Genomic DNA, 24,078 nt, shown 5'->3' with positions numbered 1-24,078 from the left:
CCCTCCTGCAGGCTGCCTCCCAGCTCCTGGTCCACGCCTTCAGCCTCAGGAACTGTGGGCGCATGGGTGCTGGCTTTCTGCCAAGTCCTCTGTCTTTTCTCTCTTCCACGGATGACAAGTGGATTTCCTCCTTGCAATGGGCAGCTTCTGTGTTTCAGACAAGCACTGGCATTGCTTTGCATCTTCCCTGGCCTCATACTCCTCAGGTCTCCCACTTGCTGCCCGGAGCCTGTGCCTTCCAAGAAGCCTGGGAGAGCCTTCATCCTTGCCTCAGGAGGCCAAACTGCTAGTGAAAAATGTAATGGAAATAGTTGTCCTCATTGGCAATTTTTGAAACAGATAATTAATCAAGTTACAAAATAATCATAACTATCTTGACTCTATTAAACTGGCAAAGTATTGTTTTCCCCTTAAATGATGATGAAAAGGTAAGAGATGATCATAAAAGATGTGGAGGGTGGGCATTCATGTGCATGCCAATTAATTTCAATTTATTAGAAAACAATTTGGCAAGAAATTTAGAAACATTTCTGTCTTTCCCCCCATAATTCCACATCCTAGAAAGTATTCTAAGTAAATAATGCAAAAAAATCTTGATGCAGAAAAAGTACATTTCAGCATAATTATTAGCAGACATATAATATAAGGGGGCCGAACATTGTATGTTTGACAAATTAAAATGAAATGAATTCTAGTTGAAGATATTATTGCACCTAGCATGCTTATAAAGAATTTATAGTAACATGGAGAAATTCTGTTTTATAACATTTAGCTAAAAATAACAGAGCCAATAACATACATGGACATACATTAAATATAGAGTTTAGCTATGTAAACAGTACAGGAAAATATTTAAAAGAAATGTGCCAAAATGTTGAAAATGGTTGATTTTTTGTCATAGCTGCTGAGTGTATCTCTGTTTCCACTTGCGTGGCTCAAATTTGAAATTAAAGAAAATACATTTATTTATAATGAGAAATGCAAATAAAAGGTGGATAATTTAAATATACAAAATTGGTAAGACAGAAAAAAATTTTTAAAGAAAATTTAATTTAACAATCTGATTTTTCTGGATCTTTGGATTTTTATTTGACCAAGTGCCTTTTTTTTTCATGAAGTTTTCTTCAAAAACGTAATATTTGGTGATGTGCAAAAAAACACCTCACACATCCTCAGATTCTGTGTCTTTGAATTTGTTTTTTTAACCTGCAGAACTAATTCAGAAAAACTGGTGTGATGTGTCTGTGCAAAGTCAAGAGTAAAATTGTTAATATGTAGGCATAAAACCTTCCTGAGGTTCTGAATGCTGGAGGGTGCAATACCCACAAACAAATAACGCAGTGACACTTAGGTGGTGGAATTTAACCTGGCAATTTCTTTTTCTGTCCACAAAGATCAGGAGAAATATTTTAATAAAGATAAACTATATACAGCATTAAGATTCATGAAAAGCAATTGGTAAAGCTGCAGGAGGGAACATCATCTTTGTTGTGATTGACTGACAGGCATCTGTACATATGCGCTGTTGACCAGCTCTTCCACTTCTCTGCTTCTAAGGAAATATTACTCTGCTCATAGGAAAGTCTTTAAACATTTAAATCCATTCTTTCATGATTTGACAAAGGAAAATGGTAGATTGAGACAAAAGTCCTTAAAGCTAACTGTTTGTCACAGGTTTGGACAATATGAAATAATTACTAAAATTCACTACAAAACCAGAAACCTATGCAACCTATGTTTCCTCATCCATGCTTAAGGCTAGGAAGTACATAAGTGATAGTACTGAGCTACGTTACTTACCTGTTGTGTCCATATGATGCTGCATGGCATCTACATTCTCCCCTCAGCTTTGCTCCCCTACCCCTCTGCATCATCCAGATGCATCAGAGTATCATCCAGTTGTTTCTCTCCAGTTCCAGGGTGTTATTAATTGCTCAGTCAAGGAAGAGTATAATGTGTCACTCTCCTTTCTGGCCCCACTGACCACTCCTGCCATGGACACTGCATCCCAGTGTGTGGAAATGTCCTGAGCCCACATCCTGTTGCTGCCCATTTCTCAGTCTTCTAGTATTGTCTGTGTCCTTCTGTTACTGCCAGGCACCTCTGCCCTGCTACCTGCAACCTCCACTGGCCCTGTAGAAGTGCTAAATATCACAATGTGCTAAAACTTGCCAAAGTGTAAACAGTGTTACTGTATTACTGGAACTTTCAATAAAGTTGAATGAATTTGCAAATGAACACATGATGTGCTCTATACGGAATGGGGAAGAATTTTCTCTTGCCTTTATGCTGTGCTTAATTCGAGGGGTAGCTAAGTGATATTGGCTTGAACACTGATGCTTGCATTGTATAGTTAAAATAGCTATTTACATTTTCAATTACATTTCCCCTTCTCGCTGGAAATCAGATAGGAGCCCTCAATAGACCAGGCTGAGTAAATTATTGTGATGTAGGCTACACAATACTCAAAATTGCCTTTCTTCACCACCTGCTATGATTTTATTTGTAGGCTTTTCTGACCAACTTCTTTTTATAGAATTAATTTTGTCCTAGGAAACCTCCTTTGTGAATAGACTCTGGGTGGGGCCCCTCACTAGTATTAACTATGTGGGGACTCAGCTTTGATTCAAATTTATAATCCTAAAACATAGCATTAGGCCCCAAATCCACATTTTCATGCTGTGTACTTCTTAATCATACCCAGATACAGTTTTAGATGGATACTTTTTGGGTAAATCAGAAATACAAGTTAAAATTCAAATGCAAAGCAAAGAAGTTTATTTTAAGATACAAGTACATGTAAAGAGGACTTTGCATTAGTTTCCCATGTTGCTGTAGCAAGTTATCCCAGACTTAATGTCTTAAAACAAAACAAATTTATTATGTTACATTTCTGCGGAAGTCCAAAACAGTTCTCCCTGGGCTATAATCAAGAGGTCAACTGGGCTGGTCTCACTCTGGAGGCTCTTTGGGAGAGCGTGTTTCCTTGCCGTCTGAGTTTCTACAGGCTGTCCACAGTCCTGGGCTGGTGGCGGCCCTTCCTTCTCTTCAAAACCAGCAATGGCCCTTTGAGGCCCCTCACGTTGCATTTCTCTGATCTTCTGTGGTCATATCTCCCTTTGAATCTCCTCTGCTTCCCTCTTCCACTTCTAAGGAGTCTTCTGATTACTGTAGACTCACACAGATAACCCAGGAAAATCTGATAATAAGTCAGCTGACCAGCAATCTTAATTCCATCTGCAATCTTATTTCCCCCATGCCATGCAACCTAAAGTATTTACAGATTCCAGATATTTATAGATATGCAGATATTTTGAGGGGGGAGAAAGGCATTGTTCTGCCTACCATAGACTTGTAAGTTTTTTTAAAAGTATCTGATTGTGCACTTTTCATTTTTTGCCCCTGACTCTTTACAACTCACAACACCACAAGGTTAATGGTAACAGGAAGCTGGGAGCTTCCCTCCTCTGCAGCAATTGCTCTTTGAGGATGTCATCCCTGACCAATGATTTCTTTCTCCTCTAACATCTCCTTCATTACATCACTTCTCACACAAATTCAAAAATTTGCAAGATCTCCCAAATAAGAGGAAGCCTGAGGTGGCTGCTTCATCTTGTACGGGGCATGACCTCCCAAGTAATGTGTGGTAGTCCCCTGGCTCCAAATCACCACTTAGATCCCACACGGCTGCTGATGCTTGCATTGTATAGAATTAAAATAGTTATTTATGTTTTAAAATAGCTATTTACACGGGTCAGTGTGGTGGCCCCACCCAGACTACACCCATTCTCTGTGCCTTACCTGCCCTTCCTGGGCTGATGATCTTTGCATGGAGCCGACCCTTTGCATATCTTCTAGCCATTCCCTCTCCCCTCATCTGCCTTCAGACTGCTGCCGGTAACACAGCTCAACAGTGTAGGGTTCATAAACACCTTTTGAAGAAACAGATACAATAAAAATAAATTTGTGTATGTTGTGTTTGCAAAAGGAAACCCTGGGCAAATTAAAAAACAACTAATAAAAATAATTGTATTTGGGAGCAAGGAATAAAGAATGATGACTGAGAAAGGAGTGAGAATAGGCGTCTCCATGCCTGACTTTTATTAACCTGTGCCTCATTTTTAATTATGTGAGGATATTGAAGAGAGGTGAATTAAAAACTAAAACAAAGTAAGACAAATTCCTGGAAAACGTAAGCTATAAAGATAAAATCTGAAATGGTTAAAAAGCATTAACAATATTGCATCAGTGTTTGAAAAATCTTCCTAAAAGATGCTTTATAGGAGAGGTCTATCAAGTGTTCCAAGAACAGATAATTCAGTGTCTTACAACACTTTAGAAAATGGAAAACAGAGACTATACCATAATTCATCCTAAGAGTTGAGCTTAACTTTATATCAAACCATGAAATCCATAAAAAGAATACTAGAGACCAATTTTATTAATAAACATAAATGCAAAATTGTCCAACATTAATAACATTGAGAACAAAATATCCAAAATATATAAAATGAAATCTGTCACCAAATTGTTTGTGTTTTTGAAAGCAAAGATTATTTAACGTCAGAAAATTAATTAAATAATGCATCAAAATTAAAGATGTAAAGGAGAAAATATTTATAAATACATGTGGAAAAAGTATTTGGTCAAATTCAGAATGTGTATATCATCAAAAAAGAACTCTTTGCAAGCTAGAAAAAGAAGGACTCTTGCTTAATTTGAAAAGAATATTTAAAAACTCACAAAAATTATTCTGTGACATTACAGGGATGAGACAACAGTGTCCACTATCACCAGTACTATTCCAAATTTTATTGGAGACACTACTCAGTACATTAAGATAAAAAGAAGTAAATAAAGGGTATGAGTCTTGAAAAGACATGAAGTTGTCACTATTGTTAGATGGTATGTTTATTTAAAAATAATCTTTAGACACATTAACATTAATAAGAATTTTATTATTGGTCCAATATAAGATATTAAAAAATCAATTGTATTTCTGCATGCCACAGTTAGAAATTTATTCTTTAAGGCTGCCATTTATAATAGCAGCAACAATTAGAACAGAAACAATTACTTAAGGAAAAAAATAATCTATTTCCAGTTTTGTGAGAAGCACATCATATATAATTTAAGATTAAAGAAGGTTTAAATAAATGGAGGTGTTTACTGTATTTATAAATAGGAAGATGTGCTAATAAAGATAAAAATTTTCAGTTTCATCTACAGATAAACTGCCTCTAACAAGAGCCCTCAGAGAGTTTGTCACTTGACAAACTGATTCTAAAATTAATATGAAAAATCAAAGGCCTGAAAATAACCAAAGTACCCCTCAAGCAAAAAAAAAGAAGTCGTTTTTCCAGATCATCAGAGCTCATGCGGATAGAAATTAAGATAATGTGGACAGGGATAGATACAGGCAAATTGACCAGTGGACTAAGTAGACCACAGAAACACAAGCATGCACGTACGGCTCCACGTGATTCATCTCAGATGTGTTAGTGCAGATAACCGCGGGGGGAGAGCCACCCTACAACGGGGCAGGCACAGCTCCCCACGGGGAAGAATGAATGAAGTTGTATGTCTACATCATGTGATATATAAATATCACTTTCTGATTGAAGTCTGATGTGTGAACTTAAACCTTAAGGAAAACACAGGAAATGTGACAGGAAGAATTCTACAGTGACCCTCAAGACTCCCGCCTTCCCGCCCTGCTTAAGTCCCTCTCCTTGAATGTGGGTGGGACTAATGAAATGAGGGGATTTTACCCTCTTGATTAGCTTATCTGACAGGTGAGAGACTTTTTAAGGCGTAATTGAGTTCCTTAATCAGTTGACTAAAGTTAATCAGAAGGAAGATTATCTTGCTTAGGCCTCACCTAACCAGATGAGCAAGCCCTCTAAGAGAAGGCCCAGGCCTCCTCAGGGAGAGGTTCAAAACACAGAGACAGCCTCCTGCTGGTCCTGGAGAGGCAAACAGCCATCTGTGGACTGACCACGGAGAGGCCAGCCTCTTGGAGCCAAAGGTCCCAGTCCTACAACCGAAAGGAACTGAATTCTGTCAGCAACCTGAATAACCCTCGATGGAGACCCCCAGCTCCAGCCCTGATTTCAGCTCTGTGGGACTCTGAGCAGAGGACCCAGCTAAGCTGTGCCAAGACTCCTGCCCCATGGAAACTGAAAAACATAAATGCATGCTGTTTTAAGTCAATTAATTTGGTAATTTGTTAGGCAGTAATAATAAATTAATGCAGAAAATGATTACTGTGACCTTAAGAGGCTTGTTAAGTGGAACATAAAGCAATCACATAAAAGAATAAAATGGATATTACATTAAGATTTCATGTTTCACTTATGGGAAGATGGGGTAGGTATACTTTCCCCTATTCCTCCTGTTTAAAACAGCTAAAAATCTTGGATATTTTATATAAAAGAAACATAAAACTTTGAAAGGTAGAGAGAGGAAGGCAGACTGGCAGGTGACACTGGGACCCAAGCGATGAAACAATGTCGAGTTCCCAGGTTGTCTTTTTGCCTCATGCATTGGAGACTTGGAGATGAAGAGGCTGGAGACCCAGAAGTGCTGACAGGTGCAGACATAAAAAGCCCCAGGAAGTCTGCTTTCTCTACTGAAAGGACCCGGAAAGGTGCAGCCTTCTGATGCCGGGGTTCTTGTTCACGGAGCCGAAGAATGAACTTCCCAAACACTCAAGGTAGGAGAGCAAGACAGAGGCTTTTATTTAGAGAGAAAGCAAGAGGACAGAGCTCCTGGCTCAGGCCAGAAGGGGACAAGAGAGCCGCTGGTGCATTGTTTAGGGGATTTATAACGGTTGAGAGACAAAGGGCTAGGGATGCACACCTGCTAAGTGGTCCCAAATACCTCTGAAGAAATACTAAGTTTCTTATTAGTCTCCCTGGTTATTTACAAGAATCTTACTGCTCTGATTTCCTCCCAGGCTAGCAGCTTCTTGGTCTGGAGCGTTATCACTCAAGGCTGCCTGCTTGCTCCCAAGGTGGGCTGAATTATTGTCTGTTTGTTAAGAAACTTACTTTTTAACTAATTAGGTTTTAAGATGGAATCCTTCTTGTTTTTACTATGGTGTTTTGGGCTTGCTTGCTACATTGCCCAAGTTGCAACAAATCATTTGTTTAGGGCTAGAGGAAGAAAAGCAGCACTTGGGTAAAGTTAGAAAAATAACTTTCAAAATTATAAGAAAATTTTGAAAAGAAATAACTTTTGGCCCCCCAGCAGGCCAAAGCAAATCTCACAATGGATTATCTTGCTTTTGTTTTTTTCCAGAGGCCATCACCCTAGTCTGTCTAGGCCCATGGTCCCTGTCTCACTACTAAGAGAAAACTTTTTGCGAATGCCTCTAACTCCAGCTTAATACTGCAGAAAAAATGGTGATCCTATTTCCACTCGTATCAGCAAAGCAGTGGGGCTCCTAGCTCACCAGGCCATGATGGAACCTTCCCCTCTCCCTCTGTGTAGGGAACTAGGACTTTCATCCACTCTCTTCACATGTACACTCATTTGAAATAAATGAAAGAAGGCTTAAAGAAGAGAGGGACATATCATTTTCATTGTTTTGGAGACAAAACATAGTAAAGATGTCAATTCCCCCTGAACTGATATACAAGTTTAATCCAATTCTTACCAAATTCACAGTAAGCTTTTTTTGTAGGCATAAACAAGATTATTAATATTTAGACACGGATAAGAAATATTTGCATGTAGAAGCAAAAAGAATTTTTATTTATTCTGAATTTTGAAAAAGAAGAATAAAGTGAGGGGAATCAGTTTACCCAATTTCAAGACTTGTTTTATAGCTACAGTAATCAGACTGTGTGGTATTAGAGAGGGATACACACAGAGCAATGGGACAGAATTGTGAATCCAGAAACAGCCCCACACAAATATTACCAACTGACTATTGATAAAGGTGCAAAAGCAATTAAAAGATAGATTTTTTAAACAAATGATGCCAGAAAAAGTAGACATTCATAGGAATTAAAATGAACTTCAAACAAGGTCTAATACTTTAAAAAAAAATTAACTTAATATGGGTCATGAATATAAGTGCAAAATTATAAGAAAATTTTGAAAAGAAATAGCAGAAAAATCTTGCAGATCTAGGGGTAGATATGACACCAAAAGCATTATCCATAAAAGGAAAAATTGGTAAATTGGATTTCATTAAAATTAAAAGACCCTGTTAAGAGTATGAAATGACAAGCTACAGAATGGGAGAAAAAATATTCCCAACCCACACATCCAACAAAGAATTATTGTATATAAAATCAAGCACTCTCCCAAATTAACAGTAATGAAACAATTCAAGTAGAAAATGGGCAAAAGACATTGAAAAACATTTTACTGAAAATGTCATGAGGACTTAAAGATGGTAAAGTAAGCATGTGAAAGATGTTCAACACCATTAAGGAAATGTAAATTAAAACCACAATGAGACATCACTACACACCTATCAAATGGTTAAAATAAAAATACTGACACCACCAAATGGTGGTAGAGAATATGGAGAAAGTGGATTACTAATACTTTGCTGTTGGCAATGTAAAATAGTAGAGTCATTTCTGAAAAAGTGTGAAAGTTTCTTTATATAGTAAATATGCAACTACCATAAAGCCCATTAACTGCACCCCTGGGCCTTTATCCCAGAGAAATAAAAAGTTATGTTCACACAAAACTTCTACACCAATATTTATAGCAGCTTGATTTTTAATAGCCAAAAATGTAAACAGCCCACATGTCCTTCAATAATTAGGTGATTAAATAAATGGGCCCATTCACACCATGGATTACTATTCAACAGTGAAATGGATTGAACTGTTGGTACACATAACCACCTCGATGAAGGTCCTGAGAATTTTGTTGGGTCAAAACAGCCAATCCAAAAGTTACATACTCAATGATTTCCCTTACGTAATATTCTAAAGATAGCAAATATTAGAAATGTCAAACAAACTAATGGTTTCCAGAGATTACGGAAAGGGCGGGAGCAGGAGGAGGCAGGTGCGTCTCTACGGCAACCTGATGGGCCTTGCGGGTCAGTGGCCGTGTTTCCGTTGTATGTTATACTAGAGTTTGCCGATGACTACCACTGGGGGAACTGGATAAAAAATAAATGGTGTCTTCTTGTATTATTGCTTACAACTGCATTGGAAGCTATAATTATCTCAAAATAAAAAAAATTAAGAGCTTATGATTCATAAATGATAAGCCCCAAGGTGAGAGATGTTCTGAGTAACAATTCTCTCAGAGACTTAGATTACAGAATTTATACAGACCACCTTCTATGAAGCAGGAAGTTTCTAATCAGGAGGAAACTTGGTAGAATACCCAAGAGTTTTAAAAATTCATTACATAAATGGTGTGACTCTGGGGGGAAAATATTTTCCCAGCCCTGGGCAAACTGCCTTTGAAACCAAGATCAGTCAAAGGCAGAGATAAAGTGGCAGAACCGTATATATTGCTTACAAGCAGTCATCCATTTTTGCTTGCCCATGTCTTTCATAACCCAGCTGCAAAAAAGGGACCCCACCCAACCTCTCCAGTCTAGATATGCCCTCACTTCCCCATGTAATCACATTGATATGGAGATGGGCTACTTTTCTCCACTCCTTGGAAACACCTATTGATACGGAGATGAACTAAGGCCAGGCTAAAGATTCTGAAAATATTTGCAATTTTACCCACAGCCCACCTCTCCAGAAATTTTGCATCACAATCTACTCATTCCCCATTTTCCACAATGGCCTCTGTGTGAGAAAACTGGGGCACTGCAACCAAACTCGTAATATACAGTAACAACAGCAATAAAATCATGACAATCCTCAAGCTGGAGGATTCAGCTAGGATTGATGTCCTATGCAGAGTAAATCCATAGCTTGCCCATTCCACAGGCAGGCAGTAGCTGAATGGGGAGGGTGGGGAGTTCAGAGCAATCATCATGCAGCAGCTGCAGCCACGGAGCTGGTCCAGACCACAGGGACTATAGAAGAAAATAACACTAAGGACAGTAAGATAAGTTTTAATGACACCAGGATAGGCAAATCTTGTCCATCAGGTAGGATGCATGCAAGAAATTTATCCTGTGATAGAACAGTGGCAGGAATGGGATCTCATCCTGGTCTAGTATACCAGATCTTCACCCCCCTCCCTGTGGGAGTTACAGGTGGGTCAATATAGAGAGCTACAGAAGGTACACGTACTGGCCATAAACATAAAACAAAACTTCCCTATAAGATGCTCTTACCTCCTGGACATTTGGGATGCACTACCATGATCTTTGGGGGCCACTCTGTTGCCACTCCAGGAATACACATGAGGCCAGCTTCCAGGCCTTTTCCCCAAGGTGCCAGAAGGGCCAGCCATCACTGGTCCATGTATTGAAATATCCAGGGCCATGTCCACTCAACAGTGTCTCTAGGGTTTAATGAAGTTGGGGCTGGCAGCAGGATGTTGCTCTGCTGCCAACAACTCTTCTTTGGTTTGGACATACAATTGTATAGGAGAGGCAGCAAAGTGTGTTAGCATGTCCAAAGGGATCAAGGCTCCTTTTTGGGGCTTCTCATTCAAACATCATAGCACTGTCCATAGGCGAACTGAACAGCTCCGTAGACTATTGGTGTCTGATTTCAGGCCACATTTCAACAAACCATTGTACCTCTCTATCATGACTGACCTGGTAGGGTTATATGGTACAGGAAACTTCTACTTCATTCCTAATTGCTGCACCCATTCCTGTAATGCACATCCAGTAAAGTGGGTGCCTTGATCTTTCTACCCCTTGGAAAAACCTATTGATATGGAGATGCAACAAGGCCAGGTGAAAGATTCTGGAAATATTGCAATTTTACCCAGAGATGGCCAATAAATGTATGAAAAGCTAATCAAACTTGTTAGTATTTGAGAAAACATGAATTATGATTATGTTTTCCATCTCCCTTTTCACCCTCACCTCCACACAACTACTAATCTCTTAGGTTTGCCTTCATTTCACAACTTTTTCTTTCAATATTTTCAATGTCATCCCACTGCCTTTTTTCTTTCTGTCCTTCAGATTGGATGGTCTGTTGATTTATCTTCAAGCTCACTGATGTTTTTTCTGCCATCTCAAATCGGTCACTCAATCCCTTGGCAAAATTTTTCATTTTAATTATTGTACCTTTCAATTCCAGAATTTCCATTTGATTCTTTAAAAAATATATTTGTATGTTCTTCACTGAGTTTCTATTTTTATGGATTTCTTGTCTTCACCCTTGGTTCTCTTTTTCTAACAAGGTTTCCTTTTCATTCCTTATATATTTACAATAGCTACTTTGAAAGCTTTAATGAATCCATTATCTAATGGCACTCAGGACATTTCCTTTTGACTGCTTTTTCTCCTGAATATTTGGCAAATTTTTCTTTCTTTGCATGTGCTATAATATTTGGTTGAGTATTAGACATGTTAGATAGCATTTTGTCACAATCCAATATTCATACATTTTTTCTCCCTGACACTTACTGTTTTATACTTCTTGTTTTTGTTTTTGGTTACATGGCTGGACTAAATTATAAAGGCTTTGTTCTTCCACAATGTACATTTTCATATCTCTGCTTAATTTGTTTTTTAAAGATTGGCTGTTCAGGGATATGTGATATGACCTGTGGATATGGAACTTAATTTGTTGGAGATGGGCTCACAGACCTCAAACCAGTAAGGCTTTTGCTCAGTGTTGATGGACTCATTTTTGGGTAAATCCAGTTATTTTTAAGCCTGCCCCAAATTTTACTTTCATTTTACTCCCTTCATCTTGTCTATAGTCTTCAGTATCCAGGCTCCGCTGGCCAGCCCTGTCTGTTGTCTTGGGTGCGCTCTGATCTCTGCTGGGCGTGTGCAAGTCTCCAGTCAACCAGTACATATGTACAGTTTATCAGACCCCCAGTGGCCATCTTACCTTCCCAAACTTCCTTTTTAAGCCAATGCTAGTCTGGGCCACTGCGTGCTCCAAAGAGAACTACAACCCAGGCAAGCTGCTAGTTTTCCCCATGTGCTTGCCACAGAAATCCTGACTGTAGCTGACAATACTCACAGTCAAGAGAGTGTCCTTTACCAGTGCCATCAAAGGGGCTGGTTTTCAGAGTGTCCTGTCCTGGTCGAGTGCCCACTGGCAGTGGTGCTGGGAAACGGATGGGAGGAACTCCAGGTGAGAATGCAAAAGACTCATGCTGTTCCAGCCTGAAATTCAATATTCTTTTTGGTTTGGTGTGTGCCTTTGGTCAATTTCCAGTGTTGAATCCAGTGATGTTTTTTGACAGTTTTAGCCACTTTAGAGTAGCTTTTTGGAGATAGGATTTGTTGACTTCCATATTCCACCATGCTGGGAATCAGAACTGTGAAGCAAGAATTTTATAACATGGCACTTTTTTAAAAACATCTGAAAATGAACAGAAGACATACCTTGAAAATGAGTCATAAAATAAACTGCCTATGTATCATTATTTAACACACGCCCTGAGGAAAGATTCCAGCCAAAAGAGAGATCAAAATTTAGAACTCAAGAACAGAGACATCATGAAAGAAAGACTTGCAGTTCTTTCTTATTTTGTTCAGAAATCAGATTCAGAGATTAGGTGTTATCATGGCCTGTCTCATGGGCTATTTTCCTCGGGGGGTTTTGGGTTGCTGCCTGCAGTGCTTCCTTCATACGGTTTTTACCTGTGTTGACTTTGCCCCTTCCCTGGGGCACTAGGTTCTGTTTTTCCTGTCATGACCCTCACTTGTCAGTTCTGAAGCCCTCTCTTGTCCATTTAATACACAAATGGCGCTCTTCAGCATGTTCTAAAAAGGACAAGATTATTTGCATACTTGGCAGCTTGTACCAGGAGACTTAATTGTATAAAGATATTTAATTTTACTCTGCAGAAGCAGAATCAAATAAAAAAACATAAAAGCCATTTTTACTTCTAATTAATTGGAATAATTTTCCTGTCTTTTAAGAGTTTCCACTAAATTACCTGAGTCACTTTAAAAAAAGGGACAAAATCTCCTAAAAGCCCTTCTTTGTATCTTTTCCTTCTGAGGTGTATGAATGTTCCTGTATTAACAGTTACAATCTAGAATTTACATTCTCTGTTAAAGATTTTTTAAAGATTGCTGTGGAAGATTTCTGTTAACGATTTTGCATGGAAAACATCTTTGGTAGGAAATATATTAAAATATTTGCCATTTAAAAATTCCTGTCTGGCTTGGAGCCCATGCTTCAGTTCCCCATCCCCTCATTTAAGAACCTACTTACAAAAACCAGGAAAAGAAGAAAATTCATAACATTGAAAAGTAGAAGCTATAAACTATTTTAAGGAGCTGGGAGGAATTTACACCACTTATGGAGTTGAGTTGGAATTCACAGTCCACAGCTGATCTTGACAAATATTTCATGCCCGAATTATTTAAAGAATTTGTCTTCTTCATAGGTACAGAGACTAAAAATATGTAATACTTAGAAACTTGAACAATATAGCAGGTACTGTCTAAAAAAGCACCTGTATTAATAATTTCCTTCCAGACTAGCCTTTAAGTACTACCAGGATTGTGCGCAGCATGACAGTGATGGTGCACATGAAGCCGGGAGTAGGAAGGATCTTGGCAGGAAGTGTTTAAGAAAGGGCAAACCTGGGATTGAGGTTTTGATTTGCACATATCCAACCTTCTTTGGACCAAAAAACACCATAAAGAATATAAAAAGTAATATAAAAATGTAAATCTTGGAAACAATATGTCCATGAATTCCAAGATTAATGATCACTTTGTAGGGGTCCCCTATTCTACTCCCATGGGTGTTGTTTCTCTGGAGAACTGGCATTTAGTCACACTTACGGCTGAGATGATTACCAAGAAAAGATAGTGAACAACATCAGCAAAGGGGAAATGTGTGTGCGTAAAGCCAGAGGAGACCAACTGCCAGCTTTTAAGACTCTTTCCTAATAGAGTCATAGAAGCCTTGCTAATCCCAAACAGCATAAAATTGTGACAGCACATGTGAAATGTTTTCTACCTGGTAAACTTGCTGGAGACTCAGTACCCAAGGGTTTTATTGGTGCTGGTCCTGAGGGCACCCTCTGCCTAGTATGTACCAATATTCCAAACCCTCAGAAGAAAAGCAGGTGGGCAGCATAAACCACAGTCTTGTATAAACATTTTCAGTGCGGTGAGACACTCTCATCAGTTAGGGAATGGTGAGAAAATCCCAGAAGTATAAGTTCCCAGGTGCCCGCCAATGGCCTTCCTTACAAGCTGGCCTCTCTTAAGGATTGCAGTCTCAAACCTGCTATTATAACTCTTTTCTGCACAATACACAATTTATATTTTAAGATAATTCTTCAGGTTAGTTTTAAAAAGGCCAATTTTTTAATACAAGCATGATAAAACACATGGATAGACAATAAACGAATTTTAAATATATCAATGTCTAGTACAAGTATAGAAATATTTCCATCTTGCCAGAAATAGGAGGTATATAAATCAAGTGCTTCAAATTAGGTTTTTTTTAAACATGATATTCCCTAGTGTTGCTAATAGTGCTGGGAAATTTGTACTTCCTTGGACTTCTAGGAGTATAAATCAGCACAATTTTCTTGTATGTCTCTTTCTCTGTCATGATAGATATGGAGATATGGACATGGATATGCATATAGATTAAGGTAAGAAGATATATATAAATGTAATTTTTCTACTTCTGGAACAATTGAAATTCATTTAAATTACATTGGGAAATAATTAGGTATTCCAACAAATCCTGGACTAAGAATATTCACTACAATACTATGTATAATATTAAAACTTAGAAATAACCCAAATGACCTACATTGAAGAAATAGACTACATCTGTATAATTCCCTACTATGTAGCCATTAAAATCATGTTGTAGAATAATCATCTTCATAAGAAAAAGAGCTATCATAAAAAGGAAAGACTAGCATCGATGCCACAATGGATGATCAGAATAAGGGGTCATAAGAGCTTAAAATTGGAAGGTAATCAAGAATAATATGTGACAAAGGATAAATCAGTTTGGATGAAATGAATGAAATGTCTACATGTTTTTGAAAAAGTTTTTATTCATTTTTGTTGTAGTAAAATATATGTAACATAAAATGTACCACTTTAACCCCTTGTGGGTGTGCATTAAGGGTATTAAGTGTATTCACAATGTTGTGTAATCATATCACCATCCATTTCTAGAGTTTCTTCATCATCTCAAACAGAAACTACCCATTCAAACTCCTCATTCCTCCCTCCTCCGAAACCCTGGTAATCTCTATTCAGCCGTAAATCTCTATAAATTTGCCTTTTCTATGTACCTTATTATAATGAAAATGCCTGACATTAAGCTTCTGATTGCATAGTCTCCACTTCCAACTCCTGGCTTGAGTAAACACAGTGACAGCTGCATGCTACAGTTACTAGTAAAACAACTAGATAAGAAACCAGGCCTTCCCCTACCCATTAGCTCCCCTCTTAGAAAGCCTTGGGTGACCTAGATAACTGACCTTTTGAAAGACCCTGCTTTTCCCTCCCCATACCTTAATTTCTGTTATTGTGTTTTAAATTCACCAATCAAGAGTGAACCCATGAAATTCTAAACACTCCACATTCAGACTCCAGTGAAGGAGAACCCCTGGTCTGTGCTTCCTCCTTCTGTCTTTACCCATGACCTTTCCCAGTGGCCTTTGGGCATGCTATGTGTGACTTGTGGGTAATTAATCTTGTGTTTCAAATTCCCTGATGGTTGTTGCTGAGTTGTGTCCTGCATTCATAATAAGGACAGGGCAGTCCAGCTACAATACTGGCTCTGGTTGGGGAAGTGTCTGTGGGGGCTTTGCCACAGTGGTATGGACCCAGGTGAGTGCTTTAGGCATGACTGCTGATGACATTACTGTCAAGAAGTTGAGTCCGATGCAAGGCTTATATTCAAAATCATACAATATTTGTCCTTTTGTGTCTGGTGTATTTCACTTAGAATAATGTTCCAAGGTTCCTCCATGTTTTATCATGTCTCAGAGTTTCATTCTTTTTAAAGGCTGAATAATATTCCAGTATAAGTATATTTCACATTTTATTTATATATTCATCAGTTGATTCCACCTTTTGGCTATTGTTAATAATAATTCTGTGACAAGTTCATATATTAGAAAAGAGGAAAGATCTTAATCTATATGTAAGTTTTCACCTTTGTTTTTTAAGAAACTAAAAAAAGTAGAGTAAATTAAATCAAAATAAGCAGAAATAAAAAAAAAGAATTAGAGCTGAAATCAACAAAACTGATGACAGGAAAACAATAGAGTAAATCAACAAAACCCAAAGATGCCACTTTAAAAATATCAGTGACACAGACAAGTTTCTAGCCAGGCTAACTGAGAGGATACAAATTATTAACAACAGAAATGAAACATGGGGACATCAAGACAGACCCTGTAAATATTAATATGTGTACAAAATAAAGGAATACTATGAACAACTTTATGCCCACAAATTTGATAATCTAGATGAAATGGACCAATTCCATGAAAGATAATTTTTCAAGACACACAAAAGGAACAGAACTGGTTAGAAATAGAAATAGTTCTGAATACAACTGTATCTATTAAAGAAATTGAATCAATAATTAGTAACCTTCCAAAACAGAAAGCACCAAGATCAGATGAGTTCACTGGTTTAAGGAATACACCAAGTTATACCCACTTTGGTATACTGCATCACGGTTTCCTACAAAACTAAGCATACTCTTAACCATACAAGCCAGCGATCACACTCCTTGGTATTTACCCAAAGGAGTAATGTCTGCACAAAAATACTGCATGCAGACATTAGTAGTAGCTTTATTAATAACTGCTGAAACTTGGAAGGAAGCAAGATGTCCTTCAGTAGGTGAATAGATAAACTGTGGTACATCCAGACAGTGGAATATTATTTGGCACTAAAAAGAAATGAACTATGAAGCCATGAAAAGATAAGGAGGAGCCTTAAATGCATAGTGCTTAGTAAAAGAACTCAGTCTGAAAGACTACGATACTTATGATTCCAACTATATGACATTCTGGAAAAGAAAAAACTAAATTTTGGAGACAGTAAAAGGATCAGTAGTTGTCAGAAGTAGGGGGAGATAATCTTACTTCTTTTCGTACTTGTAAGCCTTTTCTTGTCTAGTTTTGGCTAGAACTTCTAAAACTGTTGAATAGAAGTAGTGAAAGCAGGCATCTTAATTTTGTTTGTGATTTTAGAGGAAAAACATTTGGTTTTTCACCATTGAGTCTGATCTTAGCTGTGAGTTGTTTACATATGGCCCTTATTATTTTGAGGATGTTCCCTTCTTTTTCTAGTTAATTCAGAGTTTTTATAATGAGAAACTGGAATTTTGTTAATTGAACCTTTTTCTTTTGTCTGTTGAGATGACCATGTGACTTTTTCCCCTTTATTCTATGAATGTGATATATTACACTGATTTTCATTTTTGAGCCATCCTTGCAAACTAGTAATAAATCCTATTAGTCATGGTTTATAATTGTTTTAATATGTTGCTGAATTTTGTTTGCTAGTATTTGTTCAGGATTTCCACATCAATATTTATAAGACATATTGGTGTGTACTCTTCTTTTCTTGTAGTATCTTTGTCTGGATTTGGTAAAGGGGTAATGCTGGTCTTGAGAATGAATTTGGAAGTGCTCCTTTCTTCAGTTTTTTTTGTACATGTTTGAGAAGGACTGGATTTATTTCATTAATAAATGTTTAGTAGAACTCACCAATAAAGCTATTTGGTCCAAGACTTTTGTTTGTAAAGAGGTTTGTGACTCAGATTTGGTAGATTGTGTGTTTGGTAGATTTTATGTGGGTTGTCAAATTTGTTGATGTATAACTGTTCATAGTACTCATAATGTTTTTATTTTTGTAAAATTTGTAGTAATATCTCCACTTACATTTCTGAATTGAATAATTTGAGTCTTGTTTTCTTTTTAGTCCCCATAGCTAAAGCCATGTCAAGTTTTAAAATCTTTTCAAAGAACCAATTTTTGGTTTCATTGATTTTCTCTATTGTTTTTCCATTCTGTATTATATTTTTTGCCACTCTAATCTTTATTTCCTTCTTTCTTCTAGCTTTGTGGTTAGTTTGCTTTTATTTTCTTAGTTCCTTAAGATGTAAAGTTAGGTTATTGATTTGAGATCTTCTTGTGTAGTGTATATGTTTAAGCTATAAATTTCCTTATTAGCACATTTTCACTGCATTCCACAAGGTTTGGTATTTTTTGTTTTCATCTCCCCAAGGTATTTTCTAATTTCCTTTGTGATTCTTCTTTGACCCATTGGTTTGTTAACCAGTATTTGACCCATTGTGTTGTTTAATTTTCACATATTTGTGAGTTTTCCTGTTTTTCTCCTTTTATTGATTTTTAGTTGAATCCTATTGTGATCTGATGAAATACAAGACTAACTTTGTATGATTTCAATCTTCCTATATATATTCAGACTTGTTTTGTGGTCTCACAAGTGTTTACCTTGGATAATGTTCTATGTGCCCTTGAGAAAAATGTATATTCTATCATTGAGTGAGGGGTCTGTATTTGTTGGGTCCAAATGTTATTCAAGTCCTCTATTTCCTTTTAGCTCTTATGCCTGGTTGTTCTATCCATTATCAGAAGTGGGATATTGATGTCTCCAAGCTACTGTAGAACTGCTCACTTGTCCCATCAGTTTTGTCAGTGTTTACATCATGTATTTTGGGACTCTGATGTTCACTGTGTGTATGCTTTTTTGTTTGTTTGTTTCTTATGGCTTCTTGGTGAATTGACCCTTTTATCAACATACAGTGTCCTATTTGTCTCTTGTAGCAGTTTTACATTTAAAGTCTATTTTGTCTGATATTAGTATAGCTATTCCATTACTCTTTTGATTACTATTTGCATGAGGTTTCTTCTTCTGTGCTTTCACATTCAGCCTATCTGTGTCTCTAAATCTAGAGTGACTCCACTGTAGACAGCATATAGTTGGATCATATATTTAAAATATTTTTGCTAGTTTCTGCTTCTTGAGAGAGTTTAAATTGCTTATATTTAAGGTAATATTTGTAGACTAACAGACACTGAGAAGTTATTCATGGTTATCGTGGGGGAGGTGTTGAGGTAGATGGATGGAGAGGGTGAGGGGGATAAAAGGGCACAAAAATCCTCAATCACAGTATAAGTTTGTCATGGGGTGGTAGTACAGCATGAAGAGTATAGCCAATGATTTTGTAATATCTTCCTATGTTGACAGATAGTAACTACACTAATGGGGTTGAGGATTTAATAATTTTGGTAACTATTGAATCATTGCGTTATATATTTGAAAGCAATGTAAGATTGTATATAAGTGATACATCAATAAAAGAAAAACTAGTTGCTGATAAGGAAGGACTTCTGCCATTTTATGGTTTTCTGTATTACTCTAATAGTCTTTTTGAATCTTATTTCTTACCTTCCTATCTTCTGTTTACTTGATTTTTTTGTAGTGACATGCTTTGACTCCCTTCTATGGATATTTTCCTTGTGGTTAATATGGAGATTACATATAACATTGTAAAATTATACCAATCTAAATTGAATTGACACCATCTTAATTTCAATCGCATATAAAATTCTACTGTTACATAGCTCCAACCCTCTCCTTTTATGTTATTGATATCACAAATTATATCTTCATACAGTGTGTGCCCAAAGGCATAGATTTATGATTATTTTTATAGATTTATCTTTTAAGTACTGCACAAAGTAAAATGCAAAGAGTTAAACAAAGGAAAATTATAATAATACTCATTTTATATTGCCTATGTATTTACCTTTACTGGAGGTATTTATATCTCCATATACTTGCAAGTTATTGTCTAGCCTCCTTTCATTTCAACCTTAAGTACTCCCTTTAGTATTCTGTGTAGGGTAGGTTTAGTAGTAAACCTGAACTCAACTCAATTTTTGTTAATCTGGGAATATCTTAATTTCTTCATCATTTTTGAAGGACTATTTTGTCAGATACTGGGTTCTCAGATGACGCCTTTTTTTTCATCTCTTCAAATATATCATCCATCTGCTTTTGACCTCAAAGATGATTTCTGATGAGAAATCTGCTAATAAGTTTACTGAGGATTCCTTTTATATTACAAGTCACCTCTTTCTTGCTGTTTTTAGGACACTCCCTTTGTCTTTGTCTTTTGACATGTCAATTGTAGTGTTGCTTAGTGCAAGTTTTTTTTGGAGGGGTTCATTGAGCTCTGTAGATTCATGCAAGTGATCAAATTTGAGAAGTTTTTCATCATTTCTTCAAATAATCTTTGTGTCTTTTTCTATTTCCTTCTTCTGAGACTATCATTGATCTACTTTATAGTGTCCCACAAGTCCCTTTGGCTTTGTTCATTTTTCTTTATTCTGTGTTTTCTGTTTCTGAGACTTGATAATTTCAATTGCCTATCTTCGGGTTAACTGACTCTTCTTTCCTCATTCTTCTGTTGAACCCCTATAATAATTTTTTCACTGTAGTTATAATTTCAGGTTCACAATTTCTATTTGGTTCTTTTTAATAACTTGTATATCTGTTTATATTCTCAATTCCTTAATATATTGTCTTCCTTATTTCCTCTATTTCTCTTCCCATATTTTACCTTAGCTCTTTGAACGTATTTGAGATATTGTTTTAAAGTCTCTTTCTAATATATATGGTACCAATAGGCTTCCTCAGGCATGGTTTCTTTGAATTTACTTGAATTAAAGTTTTGAATGAGTCATCTTATCCTTTTTCTTTGTATGTCTTGTGATTTTTTAGTCAAAAATTGGACTCTACTGTCACAATGTGGTAATTCTGGAAATTAGGTTCTCCCTGTTTCCCAGGATCTGCTTTGTTGTGGCTGTATTTAGTAATTGATGGCTACAGTTGTCCATCAATCCAAAAGTCCATTTAAGACTTTTCCAGACTATTTTTACAAAGACTGTTTCTTGTCCTGGGTGATCATTGAAGTTTCTGTTTCTTTCACTCATGTTCTGCTAATGTTTTGAAAGAGATTTTCTTGAATGCCAGGAGCTGAAATAAATAAACAAAAAACACCAAATAATAAAAAGAAAGAAAACAGTCAACTTTCCAGTCTTTGAAGACTGACTGTGCTGGGACATTCCTTAATCACTCAGGGAAGCTCACTCTGAGGTCAGGGCTCACCCAAAGCTGAAAGCTGAAAGTCTTCCCAGCACTTTCCTGAGCATGTCTTCTAAGGTCATGCAAGCGGTTTTCTAAATTACTCTGTATACTTGGATGTCTTTGAGTGTCCTAAATATTTCCCACAGTATCTTGTCCCAGCCTCTCTTCTGTGCCTCTGATGGCCCGTTGTATGTCCACTCACCATCTCTTGCCCCAGGTGTTTGTGAGATGTAGTGACCTTGTAGCTCTTACAAACATTGCCCTTCACCTTTCCAAGTCATGTAACAGAGTGAGTACCTTGTCATTCCTTTAGGAATCCCCAGACGATTTAGACCAGGTGTGCACAATAATTTGTAAATAACATCTGCTCAGGTGCCTCCGGTTCAAGGGAGGGGTAGATCTGGGGACTGGGCTGCCATCTACTCAAGGCCAAGATTGCCACTGCACGGGGAAGGGTGTGGTGCAAGGACGAGTAGCAGTGCCACGAAACCTACGTACTACTTGACGATGGCTCTCCTTGACTGGGCATTTGCATGCTCCCTGGGAGCCTCTGACTATTTTCCAGAGAACCTGTACAGTTGGTTCTGACAAACTGTTTTTCTGGTTGTTTCTGTGGGGGACTGAGAGCTTGTTTTCCTAGTCCACCATTTTGTTGCTCTGAAAATTGTTATAAATAATTTTAAAACACATATCAAAATAACTTTTTCGAGATTTAAATTATGTAGGTGCACAAATAGAACAGACAAAAATGAAAACAAAAACAAACCTCTGTTGCCTCCTTCTCCCAGTGTGGAAAATGGAGAGAAAATATAAACAACTGTCAAACTTCCCAACATATCATGGATAATTCTATTAAAAAATGCAGGAAAAAGGAATTATTAGAAAAATGGATTAAAAAGACACACAAAATCCCATTTTCTATTAGGCTCCATAACTATAAAATTACTCTCATATTACTATAGAAGTTTCTAAATAGTTCTTCTCAATTTCTGTTACTGACCGGTAACTACTAGTGCTCAGCCTGACATTGGTCAGCAGACCACACTTTGACTAGTCTAGATTAATGATTATCTGTCCTCTGAATTGCAAAGACTCATAAGAGCAAAAGAAGAAATTACTAAGATTACTAAGATTGTTTGGACTAAATACTAAAACCATTCATTTATGAAATCATCCAAACACTGAAGGCAAAGAATCATTTAGAAAAAGATATGCCTCAAATGTTCTGAAAAGTTAATAACTACATACTAATTTATAAAGAATTCATGAAAAAGAGAAGTAAACCAGTAAGATCCTAACTGTTAATTGAACAAAGAGCCATGTACAAACTATAAAAATGAAATTGGTAATAAAAGTGGGAAGCATATCATTTCCTTGAAAGAGAAAAATTATCCATCACAATAAAATGTAGATAGAACTGTTGGATGTAAAATTCTAAAGAAAGTTATTGTCAACAATTTAGAGAGTAGGTCAAAGAAATAAATATGTGTTCTTAGAGATAAATTGTGTTGAGAGATAGATACGTAATTGTTACAGAAGCAAAACAACTCACATTATACAAGACTTTAAATTTCTAAAGCATGAGGGTGCTCAAGAACATTTTTGCTGAAAGTGTGTTTACCCCAGTTAAGAGCTTGGGCTCTGAAAGTGAACTGTCAGGAGTTGAATTCTAGCTGTAAAACGTACTACCTGTGGGACCTTGAGCAAGTTAGTCTTCTGTTCCTCCTCCTCTCCATTTATAGAGAAGTGATAATAATTCATATTTCATAGTCTGTTGTGAAGACTAAGGAGGGAATACATATAAAACCACACTTGACTGATACAAAACACTTGATAACTAATAACCATGATTATTATGAAATATCTCCACTTGTAAGTATAAGTATGCAAGGTTTGTTAAAGTTAAAGGCCTGTGGGCTAGAATTGTTCTTTACTCATTTTGACTCAAAAAGTACCATGTGGGCAAGAGAGATAGAAAGGATCAGACAGAGAAAAGTAGTCTTGGTTATGTTCTATCTGCATTTTGGTTCCTCAGCTCTGGGCTTCACATCATGACTGTATCCCCAAAGATTACTTCTCTAAGAATGCATTTTTTTACAAATGTTACTCAATAGTCACACTCTTACTCTTCTCAAAGTAGGAGTATTAGAGCTGGGAATGGTACCTTCTAGCCAGATCCTAAAGCTACAGGAGGGGCCACCTGTGTGTAGGAGAGGTTGTGGATTCTCACAAAGCTGGCTCCTGACTTTTGATCATGACAGTCTTGTTTTTCCTCAGGAATGGTGAAGTCAATGAAGAGATCACGTCTAGATTGGAGCTTTATTAATGACTATTAACTATCTTTTCAATACTTTTAAAATATATCCCACACTTTCAACTGCTCACCTGTTTCTTATAAGAAAAAAAGTGAAACGATGTCATAATGATAAAATCACACTTAGAGAAATTTCCACATGCGACTTTTAAAAAACCATCTCTTCTTACTTGGCCTGCAAGGACTTCAACATGTAGAACCTGGAGATCTTTCTCAGATCCCCTCCTCTGCCCTCAACCCCATTGGTGCCATTGAAACCCAAAAGTTCCTGGTCATTTGGGAGGTACAACTTGAAAGTCTTATTGTCACTTATGCTTGTCCCAGCAAGGACCCAACTGACACTCCTCTCAGCTTTTTTCCTATTGCACACAGAATTAATGACAGCAATCTCACAGGTTTTCCAATCCATACTGCCATCCTCCAAAGAGTAATTGTTTTGAAAAATATGCATGTTTGAAGAAAAGGGTCTAGCTTTGAGGCCAGGTTCCATTTTCAGTAACAAGCAGGCTTTGTTAGGGGGATGGGGAAGCTATGAGAACTACAT

General features: G+C 37.0%; 1 long non-coding RNA gene across 1 annotated transcript; it reads right to left on the bottom strand.

Annotated features, from left to right (window-relative positions):
• Nucleotides 1-2,859: 2,859 nt before the first annotated feature.
• On the bottom strand, nt 2,860-22,006 carry LOC140849956 (uncharacterized). Its single transcript, XR_012132424.1, has 3 exons — nt 21,987-22,006; nt 3,802-3,932; nt 2,860-3,199 (listed from the first exon to the last, which is right to left on the bottom strand). It is a non-coding gene; the product is annotated as an uncharacterized lncRNA (long non-coding RNA).
• Nucleotides 22,007-24,078: the final 2,072 nt, after the last annotated feature.

The sequence above is a fragment of the Manis javanica genome, chromosome 6, assembly GCF_040802235.1.
Source record: "Manis javanica isolate MJ-LG chromosome 6, MJ_LKY, whole genome shotgun sequence".
NCBI classification, from domain to species: Eukaryota; Metazoa; Chordata; class Mammalia; order Pholidota; family Manidae; genus Manis; species Manis javanica.
The sequence above is the reverse complement of the archived record's forward strand: the minus strand, read 5'-3'. Positions and strand labels throughout refer to the sequence as shown.